Genomic DNA, 26,044 nt, shown 5'->3' with positions numbered 1-26,044 from the left:
AGTGTGACACCTGTCACTCAGCGTGGGGGCGTGTCTCACTGTAACCAATCATAGGCGCCGGTGGGCGGGGAAAGCAGGGAATACGAGATTGTTTAATGGGCGGCCGGCTTTTTCAAAACAGTAAAAGCCGCCGGAGCAGTGTGAATGCCGTGCAGAGCCGGGGATCGGGGATCGGTGAGTATGAGAGAGGGCTGCTCAATTAACTTACTCAGGAGTTTAGCGGTCACCGGTGAGTCCTTCACTGGTGACCGCTAATCAGGACGCGGCACAGACAGAGCCGCAGCATGACCATGAAGTCGGGTGAGGTTCACCCGAGTTCATTCTGACAGTGCGGCTCTGTCTGTGTCTGCTGTCATCTGCCATTCAGCTCTGCTACATGGCTGTCTGTGGCTGCTGTCAGCGGCCATGTAGCAGAGCTGAATGGCAGATGACATAGTAAAAAATCATCCCTACACATTACACACGCTTGGCAAGTCAATAAATAAAAAAAAAAAAAAAAAGGGTGCCCAATGCATACGTCACGGAACACATGATCTAAAGGATCGCACACAAAATTGATCAATTTAACATAGACTACTAACGCACGTGTGACAGCAAATGAACGACCTACATGCAATCTCATTCAATCGCATAAGCGACCTGGGCGTGTCACATCGCATACGAGATCGCACACCTAATTGTAAGGTGTAAAGCTGGCTTAAGGTTAAAATGTTAAAAATCTGTGTTTTCTTTTATTATTTTCCTTAGTTTGTTATTTTCTTGAAACAATGATAAGTGATGTTTATATGAAAAATGATGATTACCGGGTTTTAATCAACTGAGTACCTCACCTGAAAAAAGTTCGTACAATGTTTGCACCTGTATGCAAACTTCACATTTTTCGCATTTTTAGTATTCAAAATGGACCATGGCTTTGGGACTGTTTGTGGCCAGCACGGGCTTGTGCTATTGTAAATAAGTTGCACCTCCTGTGTCTACCAGAATCGTCCTTTTTAAAATCCGGCACTTTAACGCTGTCATGGACCCCAAGCAGGAATGCAGTGGGTCAGGTTTTTTTAGGTGGCGGGTTAATGGGATCCAGGGAGTTGGAACTGGACTGTCGTAGGAAGGTGCTGCAACGGAGCAGGTTGAGCCTCCGCTACTAATGCAACCGGTAGCGTTCCACAGTTTTCATAAAAGATGAACTCTAAGGGGTACTTTGCACACTACGACATCGCAGGTGCGATGTCGGTGGGGTCAAATCGAAAGTGATGCACATCCAGCATCGCTGTCGACATCGGAGTATGTGAAGCATTTTTAATACGATTAACGAGCGCAAAAGTGTCGAAATCGTATGATCGGTGTAGCGTCGGTCATTTCCATAATTTCAGAAGGCCGATGTTATGATACTGATCCTCGTTCCTGCGGCAGCACACATCGCTGTGTGTGAAGCCGCAGGAGCAAGGAACATCGCCTTACCTGCGTCCCGGCTGCAATGAGGAAGGAAGAAGGTGGGCGGGATGTGTACGTCCCGCTTATCTCCGCCCCACCGGTTCTATTGGCCGCCTGCCATGTGACGCCACACGACCCGTCCCCTTAGGAAGGAGGCGTTTCGCCGGCCAGAGCGACGTTGCAGGGCAGGTAAGTGCATGTGAAGCTGCCGTAGCGATAATGTTTGCTACGGCAGCTGTCACAAGATATCGCAGCTGCGATGGAGGCGGGGGCTATCGCGCTTGGCATCGCGACCATCGGCTTGCGATGTCATAGTGTGCAAAGTACCCCTAAGGCGGGCTTTGCACGTTGCGACATCACAAGCCGATGCTGCGATGTCGCATGCGATAGTCCCCGCCCCCGTCGCAGGTACGATATCTTGTGATAGCTGGCGTAGCGAAAATTATTGCTACGCCAGCTTCACATGCACTCACCTGCCCTGCGACCGTTGCTGTGGCCGGCGACCCGCCTCCTTCCTAAGGGGGCGGGTCGTGCGGCGTCATAGCGACGTCACACGGCAAGCGGCCAATAGCGGCGGAGGAGCGGAGATGAGCAGGATGTAAACATCCCGCCCACCTCCTTCCTTCCGCATAGACGCCGGCGGCAGGTAAGGAGATGTTCCTCGCTCCTGCGGCTTCACGCACAGCAATGTGTGCTGCCGCAGGAACGAGGAACAACATCGTACCTGTCGCGGCAGCATAATTATGAAAAATTCGGAGCCTGCAACGATGATATGATAACGACGCTTTTGGGCTCGTTAATCGTATCATCTAGCATTTACACACTACGATGTCGAAAGTGACGCTGGAAGTGCGTCACTTTCGATTTTACCCCACCGACATCGCACGTGCCGCCCTAAGAGTTTGATGAAACGTTTAAGTAATGTGCCTCCCCTGTGAGGGATGAGAAAGTGTTAACAAAAATGTTATTTTTCTCTTTTTCAGTTAACAAAAATAAACCTCTGGATTAGAGTTGAGCGATGCTCGAGTTGAAGGGTTCGCCAATTTCAAATTCAAGTGATTTTGGGCGGCGTTCGAGTCGTTCGACGAACTCGAATGATTTGCTTAAAGCTCGGCAGTTCGAGTTCCTGTTCGATAACGGTTCAGTCACAAAAAGCATGGCTTTTCATTGTTAGTATGTGCACACGTTGCGTATCTGCATGCATCCTGCGTCCCAGCACAATCCCTCTCTCTTTCCTACTCACTGATCACGGGCGCGACGCTGCACGGCTGTCACAAAGCTCCGGAGGCTTTTCCTCTTTTGAAAATGGCTGCCGCTTCATTATTCAATCAGGTATTCTCTGCCTTCCCCGCCCACCGGTGCCCATAATTGGTTGCAATCAGAGACGTTCCCACGATGAGTGACAGCTGTCTCACTGCAACCAATCACAGCCGCCGGCGGGCGGGTCTATATCGTGCAGTAAAATAAATAAATAAATATTAAAAAAAAAATATGCGGTTCCCACCAATTTTAATACCAGCCAGGATAAAACCACATGGCTAGAGGCTGGTATTGTCAGGATGGGGAGCGCCACGCTATGGGGAGCCCACCACCCTAACAATATCACCCAGCAGCCGTCAGTAATTGCCGCATCTATTAAGGGTACTTTACATGCAGCGATATCGGTACCGATATCGCCAGCGAGCGCTCCCGCCCCTGTAGGTTGTGCAAATCGCTGCCCGTGGTGCACATCATCGCTAACCCCCATCACACGGACTTACCTGCCTAGCGACGTCGCTCTGGCTGGCGATCCGCCTCCTTTCTAAGGGGGTGGGTCGTGCGGCATCACAGTGACGTCACACGGCAGCCATCCAATAGAAGCGGAGGGGCGGAGATGAGCGGGACGTATTGCCGGTGGAGGCAGGTAAGGAGATATTTGTCGCTCCTGCGGTGTCACACACAGCGATGTGTGCTGCCTCAGGAACGACAAACAAAATCGTACCTGTCGCATCAGCGATATTAAGGAAATGAGCGACGTGTCAATGAGCAACAATTTTTCACGTTTTTGTGCTCGTTGATCGTCGCTCATTTGTGTTACACGCTACGATGTCGGTAACGGCGCCGGATGTGCATCACTACCGACGTGACCCTGATGATATATCGTTACCGATATCGCAGCGTGTAAAGCACCCTTTAGATGCGACAGTCCTGGGACTCTACCCCGCTCATTCCAAATTGCCCTGGTGCGGTGGCAATCGGGGTAATAACGGGGTTAATCATGGCAGGCGTGTTCCCGAGATACCTTCCATGATTAACCTGTAAGTGAAAGTAAATAAACACACACAACAAAAAATCCTTTATTTGGAATAAAAGACAAAAAAACACCCTCTTTCACCATTTTATTAAAATCCCCAAATACCCCTCCAGGTCCGGCGTAATCCACAGAGGTCCCGCGACACATCCAGCTCTGCTACATGAAGCTGAGAAGAGCGCTGTAGAACACGAGCGCTCTGTGTCAGATCCACGCAGCAATGAAGTGAGCCACGCTGTCAGCGGGGACGTCACTGGGGTAATGCCTGCGTGTGCGGTGATGATGGGGGTTGTAGTGCCTGCGTGTGCGGTGATGATGGGGGTTGTAGTGCCTGCGTGTGCAGTGATGATGGGGGTTTTAGTGCTTGCGTGTGTGCGAGGATGATGGGGGTTGTAGTGCTTACGTGTGTGTGAGGATGATGAGTGCTGTAGTGCCTGCATGTGTGCGGTGATGAGTGCGGTAGTGCCGGTGTACGACCATCCATCCATCCGCCCATCCATCCGCCCATCCATCCGCCCATCCGCCCATCCGTCCATCCGCTCATCCGTTCATCCGTCCATCCGCCCATCCGTCCATCCGCCCATCCGTCCGTCCATCCCTCCATCCATCCAGTCCATGTGAAAAGAGATGGAAGGCACTCACCAAATATGCGGTAAAAAAGCTGTTTTATTCGACCATCAGGTCAGGGGGAAAGGTGTGGCCTTTCATTGGAATGAGCACCATGGCCAGAATGCAAGGAAATTTGCAAGCCATATAATGCGTGTATAAACCTGAAATAGGAAGATTGAGCGGTTAGCTCGCTGAATGGTGCCAGTGTTTCCTCCTTTCACTATCCATCCATCCATCCTTGCAGATGAACAATCTGCTTTTGGATTCTCTACTGCAATATAGAGGTCAAGATTACCAAATCTTTCTATGCTTTCCATTAGAGGCAGTGGCTCAATGGATAGAGCTACTGCGTAAGGAGAATTAGTTCACGAGTTCGAGTCCTGGCCGTCCCAGTAAAGAATTTAATTAATTTTTCATTTTCAATTATAATTATTATTTATTTTATAATTATAATTTAATTTAATTATGCACTGAGGAGAGGAGCCAGACATCAGCTGTGAGCCGCGGGACACAGCTCTAAAATCGGAGCAGTTCATGGAATGAGGCTGCATTGCTCTCTCCTCTCTCTTTTCTCTCTCCTCTCTCTCCTCTCTCTCTCTCCCTCTCTCTTCTCTCTTTCTCTCCCTCTCTCTCTTTCGCTCTCTCTCCTCTCCTCTCTCTCAGAGCTGGCGATGATCAGCTGATGCGGTCACCTGACGGAATCAGCTGACACTATAAGTCGAGTGGTGAGGCCGGCTTTTTTCCGCCCGGTCGGCTAAACTATCAGCTGATGCTGTCAGACAGGAGTCTGCCCAGAAGTGTGTAGTTTTTTTTTTTGCACTGATGCATCAGCTGATTGTATAAAAGCCGTTTCTACAATCAGCTGCTGTGTCATGTGATTCAGGCAATTGAATCTGACACATCATCTAATCGCTTTGCCTTCCAGCAAACCGATGAGATGATATTGGATCCAGATTGGATGGCGCGGGACACTTGATCCAGGATAACTGTGGAGGGGGTTCTTTATTTCAATAAAGATGGAGTCACTAATTGTGTTGTGTTTTATTTCCAATAAAAATATTTTTTTGTGTGTTGTGTTTTTTTTATCTGTACTAGAAATTCATGGTGGCCATGTCTAATATTGGCGTGACACCATGAATTTCGGGCTTACAGCCAGTTGATAATATACAGCTAGCCCTAACTCCATTATTACCCAGCGAGCCACCCGTCACCAGGGCATCTGGAAGAGTTGGATACAGCTCCAGAAGATGGCGCTTCTATGAAAGCTCTATTTTCTGGGGCGGCTGCGGACTGCAATTCGCAGCAGGGGTGCCCAGAAAGCTTGGGAACCCTGAGCTGCGGATTCCAATCCCCAGCTGCCTAGTTGTACCTGGCTGGACACAAAAATTGGGCGAATCCCACATAATTTTTTTTTCATTATTTCATGAAATTCATGAAATAATTAAAAAAAAGGGCTTCCCTATATTTTTGTTTCCCATCCGGGTAAAAATAGGCAGCTGGGGGTTGGGGACAGCCCGTAGCTGCCTGCTGTACCTGTACATGGCAAAGCCCACGTAATTTTTTGGGGGGGGCAAAAACCTCCTGCATACAGTCCTGGATGGAGTATGCTGAGCCTTGTAGTTCTGCAGCTGCTGTTTGCTGTCTGTCTGTATGGAGGAGAGCAGACAGCAGCTGCAGAACTACAAGGCTCAGCATCCTCCATCCAGGACTGTATGCTAGAGGGAGAGGCATGGGGCGCAAAACTGCAAGGCTCAGCATTCTTCATCCACTAGTGTATGCAGGAGAGCAGACAGCAGCTGCAGAACTACAAGGCTCAGCATGCTGCATCCAGGACTGTATGCTGGAGGGAGAGAAAGTGGAAGTACAAGGCTCAGCATGCTCCATTTACTAGAGTATGCAGGAGACCAAACAGCAGCTGAAGAACTACAAGGCTCAGCACCCTCCATCCAGGACTGTATGCTGGAGGGAGAGGCAGGGGGAGCAGAACTGCAAGGTTCAGCATTCTTCATCCACTAGTGTTTGCAGGAGAGCAGACAGCAGTTGCAGAACTACAAGGCTCAGCATGCTGCATCCAGGACTGTATGCTGGAGGGAGAGACAGGGGGAGCAGAACTACAAGGCTCAGCATGCTCCATTCACTAGTGTATGCAGGAGAGCAGACAGCAGCTGCAGAAGTACAAGACTCAGCATACTCCATCCAGGACTGTGTGCAAGAGTTTTTTTCCCACCAAAAAAATGACGTGGGCTTCGTCATATTTTTGTAAGCTAGCCAGGTACAGCAGGCAGGTACGGCTGCCCCCAACCCCCAGATGCCTATTTGTAACCGGCTGTGAACTAAAAAATCCAGGGAAGCCCTTTTTTTAATTATTTCATGAATTTCATGAAATAATTAAAAAAAAAATAAATGACGTGGGCTTCGCCCAATTTTTTTGTCCAGCCAGGTGCAACTAGGCAGCTGGGGATTGGAATGCGCAGCACAGGTTAGCCTGAGCTTTCTGGGCCCCTCTGCTGCGAATTGCAGTCCGCAGCCGCCCCACAAAATGGCGCTTTCAAAGAAGCGCCATCATCTGGCGGTGTATCCAACTCTTCCAGCCCTGTAGCCAGGTGGCTTGCTGGGTAATAATGGGTTAATACTAGCTTTGTTTTACTAGCTAGTATTAAGCCAGAGATTCTTAATTTCAGGCAAGTTTGACCTGGCCATTAAGAATCTCCAATAAAGGGTTAAAGAAAAAAAGACACCACACAGAGAAAAAAATACTTTAATAGAAATAAATACACAGACTCACTTAGAGACTCCATGTTTTTTTCTCCCTCCCAGCCCTCCACGATCCTGGTCTTCTGTCTTCTTTCTCCTTCAACCCATGCAGCTCTGTTACATCAGACAGCACTGCATGGGAGGAAGACGCTGCTGCTCCTGTGCAGTCTAATCACTCAGTGAGTGAGCAGAGGCTGCGGGCTGTAAGCGGTGACGTCACAGCTGAAAGGCGGGTTACTATAGCAACGGTGATCTCTGTTATTCACCGGCTGTGGAATTTAGTCCTTGCATGTGGGCTGACTGTAAAGAGCGCGGACATGCAAGAACGGGGAGCCAAGCATGTGCCCAAGCATCTCACCGGTACACGGAGATGCTGGAAGGAGCACCGCGTACTGGAGAGCTGCACTTACAGGACCTAGCATGACGTCTAGCCATGTGAGCAGTCTGTAGCCAATGAGATAATACACACGTGACTGGTCACATGCTATTTTGACGTCACGGAAGGTCCTATCATCAGTGCTGGTTACCGGGAGGACGCAGCAATGATCGGAAGGAAAACCGTCAGGAGACAGAGTGCATGACGCGTCGCGGGGACCTGTAAGTGTAATGGCAATGTTTATTAACTGTATGTGTATATGTATAATGTGATTTATGTGTTTGTGTTTGCCTGCCATTGTTTTCAATGGGGTTCGAAGGAGTTCGTCGAACATTCGTCGAATGTTCGTTAAACGGAGCCGACGTTCGATGAACCGAACTGAACTCCAATGCTAGGGGGGTGGCTCAACACTACTCTGGATGTCCTGTAGCTCGGGTACGAGCTACATTTAACCAAGATGGAATGTGACACCCTTGGACTATTCAGGTCGTCACAGGGTACTGCACAAACTGCCCTCCTCGTGCAGTATTCAACCCCCCCATGCTTTTGGGTCTCTATCCTGCAGTGCTGCCTCCACCAGCATTCACAAATCCTAGATACACTTTGCATCACACCTGTCAGGCACACCAGTGGGCTGCTTAAGCAGGAATAGGGCCGTCCACCTGGGGGTCAGACAGGGAGGTGGGAGATGTCGAGAGGAGTGTAGCGGTAGCCCTCGAGCTGTAAGGAGCTCTGATGAAGCTGGGAGTTGTAGCTCCCAGGGGAGACGTAAACTAGGTTGCAGATGGTGGTCTGGACTTAGAGGAGTCGGAGCCCCAGTCGCAGGGGATTGAGGCTAGGTGCCTGGAACCCATCGAGGAGGATGGTCGGCAGCCTGGTCCTATCACCGGTCCGTGTCGAAGGCACATCGGGGTGCACGGACTCTAGGTTGGGGAGAAGCTTCAGGCGACCCAGCAATTAACCTGCGGAGGACAGGGCCTTTATGGACTGTTCCCCCAGCTCCAAAATCGGGGCACTAGCACAATGAAGGGGATAGGGCTTTCCTAGCAAGCAGCCCACTGAAATCCCAAGCGTGAGCCCGGAGAGCAGGCTCCTTCACTTAGCCACAGTGGGAAGCGGGACCCAGATAGCTCCAAGCTACCGAGCCACAACGGACAATTTAAACCTTTTGTGCCAGGAGGCAGGTTACGGACCACCGGCAGTGCTGCAGGGGATGGGACCTGGATGAGCTCCCCTTGAGAGGCAAAGGCAGCCAGAGACTTGGTTTCCCTGTTGTCAGCGTTTGTTTCATTACTGAGTGAGTATCCGACTGACCCCGGAACTGCGTCCCCGCATCACCATCCAGAGTCCCGGGCCCTACCCCTACCCATGGAGGGTAACATTATCTTGCTGCCCCACTCAATCACCCCGGGTTCTCCCAATGGCAGCAGCGGTACTTTTAATTACCATACACCACCGCGTCGCGAACTATACCAAATTCCCCTGTAAATAACCCTCTTTTCCATTTGAGTGTTGGCCCTAGATCCCGGGTCCGGAGACCCTCGAGCAACGAGCAATCACCACCCCCGGACCCGAGCAGTTCGATCCACTGCAGGGGCGGCACGCTAGAGGTAACAACTTTTGAAAGTTGCCATGAAAACCTGGTGTAGTGATAGCTCACATTCATCTTTAGTAAATGCATCTGCTCACATGTGTGAGATATCTCCTTCTCTGCCCTTCTGGGCTTTGCAAAAGGATCAGGGAGGATGAAATTTAGGATGACTACATAGTGTTACTGATATGTGGACAGTGTCACTGAGGACAGCTGGCAGTCCCGAGTAGAGATGAGCGATGTTCGAATCGAACCATTCGCCAATTTCAAATTCGAGTTGTTTTGGGCGGTGTTCGAGTCGTTTGACGAACTCAAATTATTTGCTTCACGTTCGACCATTCGATAACGGTTCGATCACTAAAAGCGTAGCTAGTTACTAGCTGGCTTTTCACTGTAATACTGTCAGTCACTGTTACTAATGATATTATCAAAAGTAAGCGTATAGTGTGCGGGCGGGACGGGGTTTAGATCAGTGCTGCTGAGTGCTGAAAGAATGGCGATCACCATTTTTTTTTTCCTAACCGTGCGTACAGTGGGGCGGGCCAGGCTGTCAGCCAATCACAGACACACACACAGCAAAGTGGATTTTTCCAAACAAGCAAGGGCATATGTCATTGGCTGTGCATGTCACATGTCCTTGCCCTATAAGACCCGGCCATTTTTCCCATCGCCGCCATTATCTCACTGCTGCGGGTGTGTGACAGTCACCGCACCTGCTGCTGCTGCTGTGGGCGCCATACACTTATACAATGCAATCTACACATCGGTTTAGGGATTAGGGACTACTTGTAATTTCAGCCTTTTTCAGGGCTACATTAGAGCAGTTCATAGCCATTTTTGCTAGGCAGGTCAGATTCAGGCCCAGATGAAGAAGGTTCCAAGCATAATGTAGACCCTCGTTCCCAAACTGTAACTCCTCTTGGTGGAGACAATGAGAAACATGCTGATGACGATGAAACTCAGATACCTGATTGGAATGATAACTTAACTATTTGGTCAGGGCAGGAAGAGGTTGGCTCTGAGGACGAGGGGAGTGCAAGCACACAGGGTGATGATGAAGTTGTAGATCCCACATACTGTCAACCCACAGTCAGGCACTCGATGAAGTCAGCAGAGGCGGTGGAGGAGGATGCGACTGACGACAAGGTTAGCTTACCCCTTCCTGGACACAGATGGAGTACTGGAAGCACGTCAACAACTGCATCCTCAGCCACAACTCTGCCTCTGAGCACAAGTCGGGGTGGCACTGCAGGTAGCATGGGCTCTAAGCCTTGCCTAGCCTGGCCTTTTTTTTGACATCGCAAAGGATCTCCCAACTTATGTCATCTGTAAGATTTGTCGCCAATCTTTAAGTATAGGCCAAAACCTCACTAGTTTGACTACTTCGTCCATGAACCGTCAGATAGATAGGAAGCATAAGTCGCATTGGGAAGCTCACTGTGCTACAATGCGGCCTAGCGGAGCAGGCCAACCACCATCTGCCCGTTCAAGTGCATCCACACGCTTTTCATCCTTTTTGACTGTGGGGACAGCAGTCACATGCTTTTCGGCGCAGACCTTCCACCTCTTTAACCGCAACAGGCAGTGTGATTGGCAGGTCGTCAGTTGTTTTTGAAATGGAAACAGCTGCTGGTGTTGAGCTCTCTCAGACATCGAGAGCACCACCTTTGCATGAAGGCAACATTATGTCTCTGCCTGCACTTTCCTCACAGACCAGCAGTTTTCCAGGGACACCCTACTCAACGCCCTCTCGGCACAGCAGCCAGCCATCGAGCATCTTGCTCATCTCTAGTTGGGATCTATGGATTTATTTTTTGTTCATTTATTCATAGTTGCCTAAATGTCCAAGCAAAGTTGATATGATTGCATGAAATCTCCACCCTCTGTGCGTCAAAAGTTGCAGCTGAATTGTGCTGGTGTTTTTTTTCCCCTCTAAAAACTTTTATGTGGAGTCTGAAAACAAAATGCAAGTAAAAAAAATGCTGTTACATTTTTAAAAGCAAAATCAAAGCGTTTCTTTACAATTAAAAAGTATTAAAACCCAAGTCCACATCTGCACCAAAAATGCATCAAATAAGGCTAAAAATGCATAATAGAAAAGGAGCAAACATGCCATAGTCAGAAAAGATTTTTATTGCATTGTAGCATTGTAGAAGAAACGTAGCATTTAGGGGTACTTTGCACGTTGCGACATCACTAGCATCGGCTACTGATGCCGAGCGTGATAGTACCCACCCCCGTCGCACATACGATATCTTGTGATAGCAGCCGTAGCGAACATTATCGCTGCTGCAGCTTCACACGCACTTACCTGCCTTTTGACGTTGCTCTGGTCGGCGACCCGCCTCCTTCCTACGGGGGCAGGTCGTGCGGCATCACAGCGACGTCACACGGCATGCAGCCAATAGAAGTGTAGGGGTGGAGATGAGCGGGACATAAACATCCCGCCCACCTCCTTCCTTCCCCATAGCCGGTGGAGGCAGGCAAGGAGATGTTGCTCGGTCCTGCGGCTTCACACACAGCGATGTGTGCTATTACAGGAACGAGGAACAACATCGTATCTCCTATTGGTGCGACATTATGAAAATGACCGACCCGCACATCCAACAAATGTGAACAGGTGCTAACAGCAAGGTATATCTCTGTATTCCGGGAACCTAACTTAAATGCCACTATCTAGGTTAAAAACATCCATATCTGGGAAAAATGCCACTATTTGGACTGCAAACCTCCATGTATGGGCAGCTAGGCTCCTGCTATAATGGTTATGAACAGCCAGGTCTTAGGGCGGAGTGCCCAGTCAGAAAGAGACTCACTAGAAATATCAAAAAACTGACCCGCACATCCAACAAATGTGAACAGGTGCTAACTGCAAAAACATAGTAACTATAAATGCAAACAGTTGCACACTGAAAAAGCCAAACATGTACTAGGGAAAATATGGCACTGCATTACTGCAAAAGAGAGATATTTAGTTTATGTATTGGCCAATGCATGTAAGCCCGGAAACCAAACGGCAAGGTATATCTCTGTATTCCGGGAACCTAACTTAAATGCCACTATCTAGGTTAAAAACATCCATATCTGGGAAAAATGCCACTATTTGGACTGCAAACCTCCATGTATGGGCAGCTAGGCTCCTGCTATAATGGTTATGAACAGCCAGGTCTTAGGGCGGAGTGCCCAGTCAGAAAGAGACTCACTAGAAATATCAAAAAACTGACCCGCACATCCAACAAATATGAACAGGTGCTAACTGAATTTGATATTGATATTTCTAGGGAGTCTCTTTCTCCATTCTCTACATACAGACCGCACCTTCAGCAGTGCACATGTGTCAATCTCTCTTTCTCAGTAAGTTCTAGGGATTTTCCCGCTGTCACTGACAGTCTCTCACTGCTCAGCACTGAATACCGGCATCTCAGTATTCCAGCATTCCCTGACATCAGTATGTCTTATTTTAGTATCATTGTATCTGTTTTTCTCTGATTCGGCATGAATAATTTTACAAGACCATCACAAGATGGTATTATACCCCGGTGATTTTAAATAGAGCAGCATTAACTCAGTCGCCACTTTGTTGGAGAGAATGTGGAAGCGAGGGAAATCTCCTTCATACCTTCTGGAGCTGCCCGAAATTAAAGGGCTTTTGGGCAGGAATATCCGCTCTGATCTGATAAACCGGATAACCCACATTTCTATTAACCTTATGCCACAAATGGTTGTTTTATCTTTGGATATGGAGCACATCAACCCAATTGTTAGATCAATTATAATTCACATATGCGTGGTAGCTAAAAATCTAATTGCATCATACTGGAGACAAGTTTTGATTCCCACAATCACCGAGGTGATTTACAAAGTTACCTTACATAACAATCTCTAACAAAGTTATGCAATGTATAATAATTACTTTGTTTCATATCATAAAAAGGGAGCCCTTGGCTTTCTTACCAACAAAATTCTTAATAGCGTCTGGTCCATGTGCTTAATGTCTGATTTTTAAACTTCACAATCCTTGAAACATGAGACTTCTATACCTGGAATTTGACTTTTTTATTCTGCATCTTATTTTCTTAATGTATATATACTTGAATTATTATAAAAGTTCTCCATTATTTCTTACCCTTTCACACTCCCTTCCCTCTTTTCCTCTCCTGCCCAATAAAATGTTCTTTCCGTCATCCCATCCCTTCCTTTTCTCCTTACCTTTTCCCTGAGACCCGCAACACACAGCTGAGCTGTCACTGAGGTTACTCGCGGCCAACGCTGAATACAGCTGATCTCGCTATTGCCTTCATTAGCTGCGTGGAGGTGACAGGAGCGGCGGTGTCTTCTGCAGCTCCGGTCACCTCCATGCAGCAGAGCTGGATGCAACGCTGGAGCATCCTGGATTACGCCGGACATGGAGGGCTTTTTCGGGCTTATTAAAGTGGTGAACCAGGGTATATGTTTGTGTTTTTTATTTCTAATAAAGGATTTTTTCGGGTGTGTGTGTGTTTATTTACTGTCACTTACAGATTAATCATGGAAGGTATCTCTGGGAGACGCCTGACATGATTAATCTAGGACTTATTGGCAGCTATGGGCTGCCAATAACTCCTTATTACCCCGATTTGCCAACGCACCAGGGCAAATCGGGAAGAGCCGGGTACAGTCCCAGAACTGTCGCATATAATGTATGCGGCAATTCTGGACGGCTGCTGACTGATATTGTTAGGCTGGGGGGCTCCCCATAACATGGGGCTCCCCATCCTGAGAATACCAGCCTTCAGCAGTATGGCTTTATCTGGCTGGTATTAAAATGGGGGGGACCGCACACCGTTTTTTTTTTATTATTTATTTATTTATTTTACTGCACAGTATAGACACACCCACCGGCTGCTGTGATTGGGTGCAGGGAGACAGCTGTCACTCAGCATGGGGGGCGTGTCTGACTGCAACCAATCACAGGCGTCTGTGGGTGGGGAAAGCAGGGAATACGAGATTGAGCGGCCGGCATATTCAAAGTAATTGTTGCTGCGTATTCTCTGCACAGCTGTTCCTCGCCGCGCTGGTGATCGGGGAGCGGTAACTATGAGAGAGGGCTGCTAACTTCAGTCACTCGGGGGATTAGCAGTCACTGGTGAATCCTTCACAGGTGACCGCTAATCAGTACGCGGCACACAGACAGAACCGCGGCATGACAATGAAGTCGGGTAAAGTTCACCCGAGTTCATTCTCATCGCGCAACTCTGTCTGCTGTCAGCCGACATGTATCAACGACATTGTGCAACACACAAACGGACATTCCACACGGACATTCCACGTACACATACACGGGCATTTTACACACAAACACGGACATTTTACACGTACACACGGCTCACATACGCCATCACACGGATGCAATACGTACCGGAGAAACGCCTCAAAAAAAGGAACACGGACCCGAAAAACGTACCGTGTCACACGCATGTTTTTTTTGCGGAAGTGTGTTTTAGGCCTTAGGTATGATGGTTTACTCACTTGATACGTTAATGTCTACATATATTGCTATGTATTGAGTATCCTGTATAAAGTTACTGTTTGTTTTGCATTGATTGTTGATATGAAAATTCTTTAACCCCTTCACGACCATGGATGGATCTTTCCGTCATGGATCGTGTCCCGGTAAGCCCCGCCCCCTGCCGCGGGCAGGCGGCGTGGATCGGCACACATATCAGCTGTTTTCAACAGCTGACATGTGTGCCTACATGTTCCGAGTGGAATCGCATTCCACCCGGAACATTAACCGCTTAGATCTCGCTGCCAAAGTCTGGCAGCGAGATCTATATGCGCGCGGCCATGTTTTTTACTTACCGCCGCCCCCTCCGGACGTCACGTGAGTGATCACGTGACGTTCGGTGGTTGCCATCGTAGCACAGGGTCATGTGATGACGCCTGCTGGTACGAAGTTTCACTTTCATTCTTCCTCGGCACGGAGCAGAGGAAAAAAGAAAGTGACTATTTCTGCTGTTTACAGCGGTATAGCTGTGATCAGCAGATAGCGATCAGCAATCGGATTGCTGATCGCTATGGCCCCCTAGGGGGACTATTAATATAAAATAAAAAAAGTAAAAAAAGTAAAAAAAAGTTTTAAAAAATTAAAAAAATAAACAAAAAACCTAAAAGTTCAAATCACCCCCCTTTCCCCCCATTGAAAAGTAAAGGGTTAAAAAATAAATAAATATACACATATTTGGTATCGCCGCGTTCAGAAATGCCCGATCTATCAAAATATAAAATCAATTAATCTGATTGGTAAACGGCGTAGAGGCAAAAAAATTCCAAACGCCAAAATTACGTTTTTTGGTCGCCGCAAGTTTTACGCAAAATGCAATAACAGGCGATCAAAACGTAGCATCTGCGCAAAAATGCTACCATTAGAAAGATCAGCTAGAGACGCAAAAAATAAGCTGTCACTGAGCCATAGATCCCAAAAAATAAGAACGCTACGTGTTTCGGAAAATGGCGAAAAAACGTGCGCCACTTTTATTGTACAAACTTGTGAATTTTTTTAACCCCTTAGATACAAGTAACTCTATACATATTTGGTGTCTACAAACTCGCACCGACCTCAGGCATCATACCTACACATCAGTTTTACCATATAGTGAACACCGTGAATAAAACATCCCAAAAACTATTGTGCCATCACACTTTTTTGCAATTTTTCCACACTTGGAATTTTTTTGCTGCTTTCCAGTACACCATATGGTAAAACTTATGGTTTCATTTAAAAGTACAACTTGTCCCGCAAAAAACAAGCCCTCCTATGGCAAGATTGACGGAAAAATATAAAAGTTACGGCTCTCGGAAGAAGGGGAGCAAAAAACAAAAACGCAAAAACAGAAAGTGCCCTGGGCCTGAAGGGGTTAATAAAAATTATTTCAACCTGTTATTCTCTGTTGTGCTGCCTTATTTCACTTTTGTGCTCCCTTATCTCCACGAAATCCAAGCATCAGAGAATAGTAGCTCTGTTGAAACTGTTTGGGCGAGGAGAGAACATAAAGGATACTATTGTATATGTTTAATATAGGCCACATGGACAGACTGAAGATATGTATGATCTCTTTTTGCATCAGATGTCTTTATTCTCAAAAAGTATGACATAGCGACCATGGGAGATTTTAACTGTCCAGATATTTATTATGAATCTCTCCCAGGTAAAAGTAATGGGTCCAGGAAATTCATATATTCGCTCATTGAAAACTTTATCTTTCAAAAGGTAGAAGAGAGAAAAAGAGGATCTGACATCTTAGACCTAATTTTTACCAACAGGGAGGAAATGGTTGAGGACGTAAAGGCGGCTAGGAATTTTGGAGGCAGCGATCATGATAGCCTCAAATTTTGGATTACAAGAGGAGGAAGACTTGCGAGGACTCAACCTTTAAGCTTTGACTTCTAAAAGGCAAATTTGAATGGACTTAGAAAGAGGGCAGGAAAGGTTCAGTGGATGGAAGTTCTGAAGGACAAAAATGTCCAAGAAGGATGGGAGATTTTGTTAAATGAAATTCTCACTACACAATCAGTAACAATCCCTTAAATAAGGAAGCATTGGAAGCATTTAAAGAGACCAGCATGGATTAACGCAAAACTTAAACACTTGCTAAAAAGGAAAAAAAAATGTATATCAGATGGAAACAGTGGGGAATCTCTAAAGAAAAATATAATGCTGTCTGCAGGGCAAGCGTTAGAAGCACTAAAGCCAGTAATACAGTGAGGCTAGCAAGGGAGTCCACAAGCAATGAAAAAGATTTTTGGAGGTTTGTTAAAACAAAAGAAAAGTCATGGATGCTGCAGCAATTTTACCGGACTGAAGTTGTCAAAAATGATGAGAACTTTTTAAATCCTGTTTTGCGTTTGTGTTCTCTAAAGGTACCGTCACACTAAGCGACGCTCCAGCGATCCCACCAGCAACCTGACCTGGCATGGATAGTTGGAGCGTCGCTACACGGGTTGCTGGTGAGCTCTCAAACAGGCAGATCTCACCAGCAACCAGTGACCAGCCCCCAGCCAGCAGCGACGCGTGGAAGCAATGCTGCGCTTGGTAACTAAAGTAAATATCGGGTAACCAACCCGATATTTACCTTGGTTACCAGCGCACACCGCTTAGCGCTGGCTCCCTGCACTCCTAGCCAGAGTACACATCGGCTTAATTACCCGATGTGTAGTCTAGCTATGTGTGCAGGGAGCTGGCACTGACAGCGTGGGAGCGGCGTACGCTGGTAACGAAGGTAAATATTGGGTAACCAAGGAAAGGGCTTCTTGGTTACCCGATATTTACATTGGTTACCAGCGTCCGCAGAAGCCGGCTCCCTGCTCACTGCACATTCAGTTGTTGCTCTGTCGCTGTCACACACAGCGATGTGTGCTTCACAGCGGGAGAGCAACAACTAAAAAATGGTCCAGGACATTCAGCAACAACCAGCGACCTCACAGCAAGGGCCAGGTTGTTGCTGGATGTCACACACACCAACATCGCTAGCAACATCGCTGTTGCGTCACAAAAGTCGTGCTTCAGCAGCGATGTTGCTAGCGATGTTGCTAAGTGAGACGTGGCCTTAAGAAAGCAAATATAACATCAACTGATCTTTAATCTACTATTGAAGTAATAAAAGAATCCACACTATCTATGGTGAAGGAACACTTTGCTAATTTAAATAAATTTAAATCTCCTGGTACAGATGAATTACAAAAGGGTACTGAAAGAGATGGCAAAGGAAATTGCAGAACCACTAGCCAGAATCTTAGAAAATTCCCGGAGAACTGAGGAAGCCCCAGAAGATTGGAGAAGTGAAAATTTTGTCCCTATCTTCAAAAAAGGAAAGATGATGGAGCCAGGAAATTGCAGGCCAATGAGCCTTACTTATATATTAAGAAATAATTTGAAATTATTAAACAGAACATATTTAAGTACTTGAATAAGAATACAGTAATTAACTAGAGCTAGCACTGGTTTGTAGGAAACAAGCCATGCCAGAGTAATCTAATTTCCTTCTATGATGGAGTCACTGACTGGGTGGAACAGGTAGATATAGTATATCGTGACTTCAGCAAAAGATTTGATAAAGTATACTATGCTTATGGAAAAAAAAATAACCAAGTATAGGCTTGACAAGGCTACGGTTAGGTGGATTCATAACTGGCTCAGTGATCATACTCAGAGTGAAAATAAATGCTTGAACATCCAATTGGAAGAGTGTTTCAAGTAGGGTACCATAAGGATGTCTCTTAGTCCCAGTGCTGTTTAACATAAACATAAATGATCTAGATAAGGAAGCTGTATGTAAACTAATCATATGTCCAGACTATGCACAGCTAGGAGGGGTAGCTAACACTAGAGACGACAGTGAAAGGATTCAGAAGGAACTAGATAAGCTGAAATGATGGGCAACAACTAACATAATGGTATTTAAAGGGAGAAATGCAAAATTCTACATCTGGGCAAGAAAAACAAAAATAACATCTACAGAATGGGAGGACTAGCTCTAAGCCACAGCACGTGTGAAAAACACTTAGGTAAACTTATAGATCACAGACTGCACATGAGTCAGCAGTGTGATGCCGCAAAAGAAAGGCAAACACAGTTCTAGGATGTATAAAGAGAAGTATCAAGTGTAGATCACGTGAAGAAATAATCCCCCTCTACTCCTCTTTGGTCAGACCTCATCTGGAATACTGTGTCCACTTCTATGCACCACATAGGAATAGTTAAAGGATCTGGGAATGTTAGAGTTGCAAAAAAGAAGGTGACTTAATAGATATCTAAAAATATCTGAGGGGATGTCAGAGTGTAGTGCGATCATCCTTATTCTCATTCACATGGAAACACGAGAAGCAATGGAATGAAACTGAAAGGGAGAAGACACAGATTAGATATTACAAAAAAACGTTTTGACAGTGAGAGTGATCAATGAGTGCAACAGGCTGCCAATAAGAGGTGGTAAGTAGTGATGAGTAGAGATGAGCGATGTTCGAAGCGAACTGTTCACCAATTTCAAATTCGAGTGGTTCTGGGCGGTGTTCGAGTAGTTCGACGAACTCGAACGATTTGCTTCATGTTCGATAACGGTTCGATCACCAAAAGCGTGGCTTTTCACAGTAAGGCTATGTGCGCAAGTTGTGTATTTGCATGCGTCCTGTGTCCCCAGCACAATCCCTTTCTCTTTCCTACTCACCGATCAGCTGCACGGCTGTCACAAAGCTTCGGCGGCTTTCCGCTTTTGAAAATGGCTGCCGCTCATTATTCAATTTGGTATTCCCTGCTTTCCCCGCCCACTGGCGCCCATGATTGGTTGCAGCAAGACACGCCCCCACGCTGAGTGACAGCTGTCTCACTGCAACCAATCACAGCCGCCGGCAGGCGAGTTTATATCGTGGAGTAAAATAAATAAATAAATAATTAAAAAAGAAAAAAAAACTGCGGTCCCCCCAATTTTGATACCAGCCAAGCATAAGTCCACAAGGCTGGAGGCTGGTATTGTCAAGATGGGGAGCGCCACGTTATAGGGAGCCCACCACCCTAACAATGTCACACTGCTTCGATCACCCAGACACGCTCCACGCTGAGCAGCACATGGATCATATCTCACACCCGGTCGATGTAGCATACTACTGCTGTTTCCTGCATTAGTGTCCCTAGACATGATTCCTTATCCCAATATCTACTTAAATACATAAGGAGAGTTGATTATAATTTAATCCCAGTACTGAATGTTTTACCCTGCCTGACCATCTACATGACATCATGGCCATATGTGGAATAAAGCTCTGTATACCTACAATTAAGTATTGCAATTGCTGAAGAGAACTATACAACAGATATCACATTTGCAGGGGCTCTCCCGACATATATATATCCGTTTTCCGTACGAATATATACATACCAACAGATAACTTATGCCTTACATGTGATAATAGTCCAGTCTGACGAAGGCCCAAATTCCGAAACGTCGACTTTTTTGAACAAATACATGTGTCACCTGTTATCAAGATTTTTTTGATTAATAAAAATACCTGATTACACAACCTGTTTCTATTCTTGTGGGGTATACAGTGTGCCGGAGTTATCTTTCCAAATCTAACAATATCAGCCAGCAGCCGCCTGGAATTGCTGCATCCATTAGATGCGACAGTCCCGGGACTCTACCCGGCTCATCCCGAATTACCCTGGTGTGGTTGCAATAGGGGTAATAAGGTTCGGTTAATCATGACAGGTGTCTCCCTGAGGTACCTTCCATGATTAACCTGTAAGTGAAAGTAAATAAACACACACAATGAAAAATCCTTTATTTGGAAAAAAAGACAAAAAAACCTTTCTTTTACCACTTTATTAATCTCCAAACACCCATCCAGGTCCGAAGTAATCCACACGACGCTTTCAGCTCTGCTACATGAAGCTGACAGGGAGCGCCGTAGAACACAACCGCTCTGTGACGGCTCAAGGCAGCAACTGAAGTGAGCTGCTCTGTCACCGGAGACTTCACTCAGGTAGTGCCGGGGCATGTGCGGGGATGATAATGGGTGCGATAGTGCCAGGGTGTGTGCGGTGATGATGATGAGTGCGGTAGTGTCGGGGTGTGGGCGGTGATGATGATGAGTGAGGTAGTGCCGGGGTGTGTGCGGTGATGATGATGAGTGCGGTAGTGCCGGGGTGTGTGCGGTGATGATGATGAGTGTGGTAGTGCCGGGGTGTGCGGTGATGATAATGGGTGCGGTACTGCCGGGGTGTATGCGGGGATGATGATGAGTGCGGTTGTGTCGGGAAGTGTGCAGGGATGACGATGGGGGCGGTAGTGCTGGGGTGTGTGCGGTGATGATGATGAGTGCGGTACTGCTGGGGTGTGTGCAGTGATGATGATGAGTGCAGTTGTGCCGGGGTGTGTGCGGTGATGATGATGAGTGCGGTAGTGTCGGGGTGTGTGCGGTGATGATGATGAGTGTGGTAGTGCCGGGGTGTGTGTGGTGATGATGATGGGTGCGGTACTGCTGGGGTGTGTGCGGGGATAATGATGAGTACGGTTGTGCCGGGGTATGTGCAGTGATGAGGATGAGTGCAGTAGTGCCGCGGTGTGTGCGGGGATGATGATGCGGGCAGTAGTGCCGGGGTATGTGTGGTGATGATGATGGGTGCGGTAGTGCCGGCATGTGTGTGGTGATGATGATGAGTGAGGTAGTGCCGGGGTGTGTGCGGTGATGATAATGGGTGCGGCACTACCGGGGTGTGTGCGGGGATGATGATGAGTGCGGTAGTGTCGGGGTGTGTGCGGTGATGATGATGAGTGCGGTAGTGCCGGGGTGTGTGCGGTGATGATGATGAGTGTGGTAGTGCCGGGGTGTGTGTGATGATGATGATGGGTGCGGTACTGCCGGGGTGTGTGAGGGGATGATGATGAGTGCGGTTGTGTCAGGGTGTGTGCGGTAATGATGATGAGTGCGGTAGTGTCGGGGTGTGTGCGGTGATGATGATGAGTACGGTAGTGCCGGGGTGTGTGTGGTGATGATGATGAGTGTGGTAGTGCCGGGGTGTGTGTGGTGTTGATAATGGGTGCGGTACTGCCGGGGTATGTGCAATGATGAGGATGAGTGCAGTAGTGCCGGGGTGTGTGAGGGGATGATGATGTGTGCGGTAGTGCCGGGGTGTGTGCGGTGATGATGATGAGTGCGGTAGTGCCGGGGTGTGTGCGGTGATTATAATGAGTGAGGTAGTGTCGGGGTGTGTGCGGTGATGATGATGAGTGCGGTAGTGCCGGGATGTGTGCGGTGATGATGATGAGTGTGGTAGTGCCGGGGTGTGTGCGGTGATGATAATGGGTGCGGTACTGCCGGGGTGTGTGCGGGGATGATGATGAGTGCGGTAGTGTCGGGGTGTGTGCAGGGATGACGATGGGGGCGGTAGTGCCGGGGTGTGTGCGGTGATGATGATGAGTGCGGTACTATTGGGGTGTGTGCGGTGATGATGATGAGTGCGGTAGTTCCGGGGTGTGTGCGGTGATGATGATGGGTGCGGTACTGCCGGGGTGTGTGCGGGGATGATGATGAGTGCGGTTGTGTCGGGGTGTGTGCGGTGATGATGATGAGTGCGGTAGTGTTGGGGTGTGTGCGGTGATGATGATGAGTGTGGTAGTGCCGGGGTGTGAGCGGTGATGATGATGGGTGCGGTATTGCCGGGGTGTGTGCGGGGATGATGATGTGTGCGGTAGTGTCGGGGTGTGTGCGGTGATGATGATGAGTGTGGTAGTGCCGGGGTGTGTGTGGTGATGATGACGGGTGCGGTACTGCCGGGGTGTGTGCGGAGATGATGATGAGTGCAGTTGTGCCGGGGTGTGTGCGGTAATGATGATGAGTGCGGTAGTGCCGGGGTGTGTGCGGTGATGATGATGAGTGCGGTAGTGCCGGGGTGTGTGGTGATGATGATGAGTGCGGTAGTGCCGGGGTGTGTGCAGTGATGATGATGAGTGCGGTAGTGCCGGGGTGTGTGCGGTGATGATAATGAGTGCGGTAGTGTCGGGGTGTGTGCAGGGATGACGATGAGTGTGGTAGTGCCGGAGTGTGTGCGGTGATGATGATGAGTGCGGTAGTGTCGGGGTGTGTGCGGTGATGATGATGAGTGCGGTAGTGCCGGGGTGTTTGCGGTGATGATGATGAGTGTGGTAGTGTCGGGGTGTGTGCGGTGATGATGGGTGTGGTACTGCCGGGGTGTGAGGTGATAGCGATGGGTGCGGTACTGCCGGGGTTTGTGCGATCATGACGATGGGTGCAGTAGTGCTGGGGTGTGTGCAGTGATGATGATGTGGGCGGTACTGCCGAGGTGTGTGCGGTGATGATGATAAGTTCGGTAGTGTAGGGGTGTGTGCGGAGATGATGATGGGGACGGTAGTGCCTTCCTGCGTGTCTCTCTCTCTCCCTTCTCTCTCTCTCCACTGTCTCTTCTCTCTCTCCTCTCTCTCCTCTCTCTTTCCTCTCTCTCTCTTCTTTCTCTCTTCTCTCTGTCTTCTCTCTCTTCTCTCTCTCTTCTCTTTCTTCTCTCTTCTCTATTTCTCTTTTCTTTCTCTCTCTCTTCTCTCCTCACTTCTCTCTCTCTCTCTCCTTTCTATCCTCTTCTCTCTTTTCTCTTTCTCTCTTTCTCTCTCTTTTTCTCTCTTTCTCTCTCTTTCTCTCTCTTTTTCTCTCTTTCTCTCTCTCTCCTCTCTCTCTCAGACCTGGCGATGATCAGCTGAATGCGGTAACCTGACGGAATCAGCTGACACTATAAGTCGAGCGGTGAGGCCGGCTTTTTACCAACCGGCCGGCTAAACTATCAGCTGATGCCATCGGACAGGAGTCTGCACAGAAGTGTGTAGATTTTTATTTTTTTTTGCACTGATGCATCAGCTGATTATATGAAAGCTGTTTATACAATCAGCTGATGTGTCATGTGATTCAAGAACCTGACACATCATATGATCGCTTTAACTTCCAGCAAACCGATCATATGATATTGGATTCGGATTGGACGGCGCAGGACCCTTGAACCAGGATTACTGCGGAGGGGGGTTCTTTATTTCAATTAAGATGGAGTCACTAATTGTGTTGTGTTTTATTTCTAATAAAAATATTTTTCTGTGTGTTGTGTTTTTTTTTTATCTGTACTAGAAATTCATGGTGGCCATGTCTAATATTGGTGTGACACCATGAATTTCGGGCTTAGGGCCAGTTGATAATATACAACTAGCCCTAACCCTATTATTACCAAGCAAGCCACCCATCACCAGGGCAGCTGGAAGAGTTGGATACAGCGCCAGAAGATGGCGCTTCTATGAGAGCGGCATTTTCTGGGGCGGCTGCTGACTGCAGTTCGCAGCGGGGGTGCCCAGAAAGCTTGGGCACCCTGTGCTGAAGATTCCAATCCCCAGCTGCCTAGTTGTACCTGGCTGGACACAATAATTGGGCGAAGTCCATGTCATTTTTTTTAATTATTTCATGAAATTCGTGAAATAATTAAAAAAAAAAAAGGGCTTCCCTATATTTTTGGTTCCCAGCCGGGTACAAATAGGCAGCTGGGGGTTGGGGGCAGCCCATTGCTGCCTGCTGTACCTGGCTAGCATACAAAAATATGGCGAAGCCCACATCATTTTTTGGGGGGCAAAAAACTCCTGCACACAGTCGTGGATGGAGTACGCGTAGTCTTGTAGTTATGCAGCTGCTGTCTGCTGTCTGTCTGTATGGAGGAGAGCAGACAGCAGCTGCAGAACTACAAGCTCAGCATCCTCCATCCAGGACTATATGCTGGAGGGAGAGGCATGGGGAGCAGAACTGAAAGGCTCAGCATACTTCTACTAGTGTATGCAGGAGAGCAGAAAACAGCTACAGAACTACAAGGCTCAGCATGCTGCATCCAGGACTGCATGCTGGAAGGAGAGACAAAGGGGGGCAGAACTACAAGGCTCAGCATTCTCCATTCACTAGTGTATGCAGGAGAGCAGACAGCAGCTGCAGAACTACAAGGCTCAGCATACTCCATCCAGGACTGTATGAAGGAGTTTTTTGACCCCCCAAAAAATGACGTGGGCTTCACATTTTTTTATGCTAGCCAGGTACAGCAAGTAGGTACGGCTGCCCCCAACCCCCAGCCGCCTATTTGTACCCGGCTGGGAACTAAAAATATAGGGAAGCCCTTTTTTTAATTATTTCATGAATTTCATGAAATAATTAAAAAAAACAAAAACGACATGGGCTTTGCCCCATTTTTGTGTCCAGCCAGGTACATCTAGGCAGCTGGGGATTGGAATCCGCAGCACAGGTTGGCCCAAGTTTTCTGGGCCCCTCTGCTGCGAATTGCAGTCCGCAGATGCCTCAGAAATTGGCGCTTTTATAGAAGCGCCATCATCTTCCACTGTATCCAACTCTTCCAGCAGCCCTTATGCCGGGTGGCTCACTGGGTAATAAAGGGTTAATACTAGCTTTGTTTTACTAGCTAGTATTAAGCCAGAGATTCTTAACGTCAGGCAAGTTTGACCCGGCCATTTAGAATCTCCAATAAAGGGTTAAAAGAAAGACACCACACAGAAAAAATACTTTGATAGAAATAAATACACAGACACACTTAGAGACTTCATGTTTATTACTCCCTCTCACCCCCCCACGATCCTGGTCTTCTGTCTTCTTTCTCCTTCAACCCATGCAGCTCTGCTACATCAGACAGCACTACATGGGAGGAAGAACGCTGCTGCTCCCCGTGCAGTCTAATCACTCAGTGAGTGAGCAGAGGCTGCGGGTTGGTAAGCGGTGATGTCACCGCTTCCACCATTTCAATAGTAACCTGACAGGCGGGTTACTGTAGCAATGGTGATCTCCGATCACCTGATTTTCGGTGCCGCTATTCATCAGCTGTGGCATCCAGTCCCTGCATGTGGGCTGACTCTGTAAAGAGCACTGACATGCAGGAACGGGAAGCCAAGCATGTACCCAAGCATCTCGCAAGTACACGGAGATGCTCGAACAAGAACCGCGTACCGGAGAGATGCACTGACGGGACCTAGCATGACATCATAGCCATGTGACCAGTCTGTAGCCAATGAGATAATACACACGTGACTGGTTACATGCTATGTCGACGTCATGGAAGGTCCTATCATCAGTGCTGGTTACCGGGAGGGCACAGAGATGATCGGAAGGAGAAGCGGTGGGAGACAGAGACTGCAGGATGCGTCTCAGGGACCTGTAAGTATAATGGCAATGTTTATTAACTGTATGTGTATATGTATAATGTGTTTGTATGTGTTTGCCTGCCTTTGTTTTCAATGGGGTTCGAAGGTGTTCGTTGAACGTTCAACGAACACACCCGCAGTTCGATGAACCGAACCGAACTCGAACACTAGTGGGGTGCTCGGGTGCCCAATACTTGCAATGAGCAGTTGAATGCTCAGATGGGTGCCAATCAAGTACATGAGTATTTGGAAGTCAATGGGTGACTAGCATTTCTCTGGGA

This window comes from Anomaloglossus baeobatrachus, chromosome 1 (genome assembly GCF_048569485.1).
Source record: "Anomaloglossus baeobatrachus isolate aAnoBae1 chromosome 1, aAnoBae1.hap1, whole genome shotgun sequence".
Classification (NCBI taxonomy): Eukaryota; Metazoa; Chordata; class Amphibia; order Anura; family Aromobatidae; genus Anomaloglossus; species Anomaloglossus baeobatrachus.
The sequence above is the reverse complement of the archived record's forward strand: the minus strand, read 5'-3'. Positions refer to the sequence as shown.